This window comes from Schistocerca americana, unplaced genomic scaffold, assembly GCF_021461395.2.
Source record: "Schistocerca americana isolate TAMUIC-IGC-003095 unplaced genomic scaffold, iqSchAmer2.1 HiC_scaffold_47, whole genome shotgun sequence".
NCBI classification, from domain to species: Eukaryota; Metazoa; Arthropoda; class Insecta; order Orthoptera; family Acrididae; genus Schistocerca; species Schistocerca americana.
In genome coordinates, this window is record NW_025726203.1 from 2,792,501 (window position 1) to 2,797,500 (window position 5,000).

At 53.8% G+C, this 5,000-nt stretch overlaps 1 non-coding gene across 1 annotated transcript in view; it reads left to right on the plus strand.

Annotated features, from left to right (window-relative positions):
• The first annotated feature begins 4,818 nt into the window (after window positions 1-4,818).
• The window catches only part of LOC124584205, a 1,910-nt gene continuing 1,728 nt past the window's right edge, over window positions 4,819-5,000 (plus strand). The window contains exon 1 of the ribosomal RNA XR_006974607.1: window positions 4,819-5,000. This exon is cut by the window's right edge and continues 1,728 nt beyond it. This is a non-coding gene — a ribosomal RNA (small subunit ribosomal RNA).

Here is a 5,000-nt window from a genome sequence, read left to right on the forward strand (position 1 = left end):
ACGGCGAAACCACATGCAATACCTCCATCTATGCGAATCTGACAACACTACGTCCGCCATGTCGAGCGCACCGCAAAACATACTGCCATCTGTAGGTCTCCCGCAACATGACCTCCTGCAACGACGATACCGTCATCTATGAGACGCCAAGCCGACTAAGACAGCCATGGGCCCACAGTGCCCTTCTTTCGACCCCACCCACAAAGCCTGCATCCTCTGTCGACAACAGCACCCCAACGCCAGCGCCTCTGCCGCACGAAGTCGTGGACCGGCAATCACTCCACCTGCACCCGTTCGTTCCCCACCCCAACCGCCCAACTCGCAACTCCAGCGGATGAACGGCGGACTTTGCTCGCACTCGCAATGTGCAATCCACCCCTATAACGTGCGTTTCATGAAGAGTTATGTCCAATATGCGACATTCCCGCTGTCCATATACATGAGCTGCGAGCTGTACCACGTACGAGCTACAGACGCGATCGCGTTGCTCTCTGTACGAATGCAGATGCTCAGCGGCAGCTAGGAGGCGCTCCATCCATGTCGGTACCGGTGAGCGTTGCACTCGCAGTCGCAAAAACGTACGGCAAGTATATTACTCGGAAGAGTCAATGACAGTCCAAGCCCCCCTGCGTGGGAAGAGTCTTCCTAGGCCATGACCCACCGGAAGGGCGCAGCGTCCCCCACCCCAGACATGTGACGTCACACTATCGGTATTGACGACTAGACTGATTCCTTATAATCATTTGCCATACACCGGTGGAAGCTGCCGAGACGAGTAACTACATAGCGGGCTCGCCGTGTCACTAATGTACAGAGATACAATAGTTTCGACTGGAACCGGATTAAACGTATACACGGCGCTGATTAGTAATAGATAGAGCCATCAGAATACAGATAATGTATACAACTGTCCGTATACATGCTGAAAGACTCTGCTCACAATCACACGTCAGCCAGACACTCTTATCACGCACTACTCTCTGCCTGTAACAGGCACACAGACAATATGTAAGCACCAGCATGGAACAACACCCAGTGCATCCTCTCTGCCACATTAGACAATCCACACTATCATAACCAGACCGGGAGGTCCACTCGGAAAACAGAATATCCCACCCTTCCGACAACCACCATTGCTCAGCTAAGCCACCAACACCCACACATGTCCTACACAGGGGTGCACCCAACATCACAATACTGCCTCCTGTCACACCACAAAAACAATGGCAGGAATGAAAGACACAGGTCTGCCACAAGCATGGAATCAGAGCGCCGCCTGTCATGAGCCAAAGGTGCACCCTGACGTGCCAAATCAGATGATGCCGCAGTCATTTACTTACGATAATCACAATCAACAAACCGGCCCCCCCCCCCAAAACACCTTTCCTTACAACAATGTGTACCTTAACCTAACCCGTATTGTGCCTTAACCTAACCCGTATTGTGCCTTAACCTAACCCGTATTGTGCCTTAACCTAACCCGTATTGTGCCTTAACCTAACCCGTATTGTGCCTTAACCTAACCCGTATTGTGCCTTAACCTAACCCGTATTGTGCCTTAACCTAACCCGTATTGTGCCTTAACCTAACCCGTATTGTGCCTTAACCTAACCCGTATTGTGCCTTAACCTAACCCGTATTGTGCCTTAACCTAACCCGTATTGTGCCTTAACCTAACCCGTATTGTGCCTTAACCTAACCCGTATTGTGCCTTAACCTAACCCGTATTGTGCCTTAACCTAACCCGTATTGTGCCTTAACCTAACCCGTATTGTGCCTTAACCTAACCCGTGTTGTGCCTTAACCTAACCCGTGTTGTGCCTTAACCTAACCCGTGTTGTGCCTTAACCTAACCCGTATTGTGCCTTAACCTAACCCGTGTTGTGCCTTAACCTAACCCGTGTTGTACCTTAACCTAACCCGTGTTGTACCTTAACCTAACCCGTGTTGTACCTTAACCTAACCCGTGTTGTACCTTAACCTAACCCGTGTTGTACCTTAACCTAACCCGTGTTGTACCTTAACCTAACCCGTGTTGTACCTTAACCTAACCCGTGTTGTACCTTAACCTAACCCGTGTTGTACCTTAACCTAACCCGTGTTGTGCCTTAACCTAACCTATGTTGCGCCTTAACCTAACCTATGTTGCGCCTTAACCTAACCTATGTTGCGCCTTAACCTAACCTATGTTGCGCCTTAACCTAACCCATATTGTACCTTAACCTAACCCATATTGTACCTTAACCTAACCCATATTGTACCTTAACCTAACCCATGTTGCGCCTTAACCTAACCCATGTTGCGCCTTAACCTAACCTATGTTGCGCCTTAACCTAACCCATGTTGCGCCTTAACCTAACCCATGTTGCGCCTTAACCTAACCCATGTTGCGCCTTAACCTAACCCATGTTGCGCCTTAACCTAACCCATGTTGCGCCTTAACCTAACCCATGTTGCGCCTTAACCTAACCCATGTTGCGCCTTAACCTAACCCATGTTGCGCCTTAACCTAACCCATGTTGCGCCTTAACCTAACCCATGTTGCGCCTTAACCTAACCCATGTTGCGCCTTAACCTAACCCATGTTGCGCCTTAACCTAACCCATGTTGCGCCTCAACCTAACCTATGTTGCGCCTCAACCTAACCTATGTTGCGCCTCAACCCAACACACGTTGGGCCTCAACCCAACACACGTTGGGCCTCAACCCAACACACGTTGGGCCTTAACCCAACACACGTTGGGCCTTAACCCAACACACGTTGGGCCTTAACCCAACACACGTTGGGCCTTAACCCAACACACGTTGGGCCTTAACCCAACACACGTTGGGCCTTAACCCAACACACGTTGGGCCTTAACCCAACACACGTTGGGCCTTAACCCAACACACGTTGGGCCTTAACCCAACACACGTTGGGCCTTAACCCAACACACGTTGGGCCTTAACCCAACACACGTTGGGCCTTAACCCAACACACGTTGGGCCTTAACCCAACACACGTTGGGCCTTAACCCAACACACGTTGGGCCTTAACCCAACACACGTTGGGCCTTAACCCAACACACGTTGGGCCTTAACCCAACACACGTTGGGCCTTAACCCAACACACGTTGGGCCTTAACCTGCTCTGTAATTGTCATACGACGCGTTAAATTAGTGTAGTGTTGCCTAACTGCAACCCCCGCAATATAGTTTGCTACTCGCACTGCCCGGTCCCCAGAGTATCGCTTCATGTGAAACACCTTGCAGCTATACACTGTAATGCGGATGGCAGTAGGACGTACATGCTCAATGCCCTTCGCAGTTGTTCATTGGCATTCGCATGGCGAAGCACAGCCTACGTTGTGGTACGGCTTGTGTCAACTGTCCGCTGATGTTGTACGTCCAAATCACACACTGTACTGCACATTGGTCCTCATGTACTGAATGATACATCGTGGTACATGTGTGACCGTACCACGACTGCGCCAACAACGGCGAACCATACGGTCCAAATATTGTGCACTCAGCTACGTGTCGTCTCCCTATAAGAGCTGGATTGCAGTATGGTATGCCGTGGATGGCGATCAGCATGAGCCGTCTGTTGATGTAGTGGCGCGTGTTGTCAGACGTAGTCGTCTCCTCTCACACACCGTGATAGCATGGTGCACTGCGTTCCACATCTGCGACATGCGACAGAGGCCGGTTGACAGTCGTTCGCGCAATGGACATCGCATACGTACGGGGGCCACCTTCCACGTGTTCGCGAAGCGTGCACATGTTGTTGCGTGTATGTGGGCAGACATAGTGTGTCGTGACACCTGACACAGGCATGCAACAATCGTTGAATTTGCAAATGGCGATGGACGTCTACGTTTGCTGGTGACGTTACGCAAATGAACAACTGGTAAACCGTTGTGGTGCGGTTGTTCTCGCTAGAGGTGAATCAGTGATGGCGACGATCGGTTGAGCTACCAACCGGTTGTTTCAGCGATACCCACCATGCCCACGAACGTGAATGGCATGTGGGTGTGAAGCGATACGCGGCGGTGGCTGGGTGGGACCGTCCCCGGCCGGTGAGGGGGGGCCTCCCGGCGTGCTGGCCGCGCGGTGCGTGGGCGCACGCGCTACAGCCGGCTGGTGGGGGCGGCCAGTGGCAGGCGCGCCGGCCGACGGAGGCGGCAGGCGGCGCAGCTGCGCGCCGGCGCACCCTGCACGCGGCGCCGTGCGGCCAAAGTAGGTCCTCGCGGGCCCGGTGCGAAGCGCGGTGGACATCTGCAGTGTGCTGGTCCGATTGAGGACTGTGTGCGCTGAGGATGCGCCGCCGCCCGGCGCTCGGCGCCGCGACGCCGTCTGCTGCTCGGTCGCCTCTGCGGTTCTCGCAGGTGGATTGTATCGCAGCTGTGCGGACGTGTTGGCGCGTGCGCTGTGCTGGGAGAGTTCGCTTCGGCACCCAAGTGGGCTTTTGTCCTTCTGTGGCGCTGGCGTTGGAGCTGCCGGCCACCGTAGGTGGCGCGTGTTGTCTCCCGCCGGCAATGCCACGACAGCACGCTCCCGGGCCTCTGTCGGCAGCGGCAAGCTCAGTTGGGAGCACGGGTGGTCGCACCTAAAGCGTCTACTCGCCAAACTCCGGGCGATTGCGCCACTCTCGAACCCGACCAAGTACTTAGGACGGCGCTGCGCGCCGCCGGGACCTGAGAGGGTTTCGAGGTGTATTGTGCAGGGGAGCTCAGCCTCCTCCTGTTTGCAGAATAATTGAGCGGACGCTTGCGTGTTCGCGCGGGCCCCCGGGACACACTCCCGGGCGGCCGGCTGCTCAGCTCTAGTTGACGCAGCTCCCTGGTTGATCCTGCCAGTAGTCATATGCTTGTCTCAAAGATTAAGCCATGCATGTCTCAGTACAAGCCGCATTAAGGTGAAACCGCGAATGGCTCATTAAATCAGTTATGGTTCCTTAGATCGTACCCACGTTACTTGGATGACTGTGGTAATTCTAGAGCTAATACATGCAAACAGAG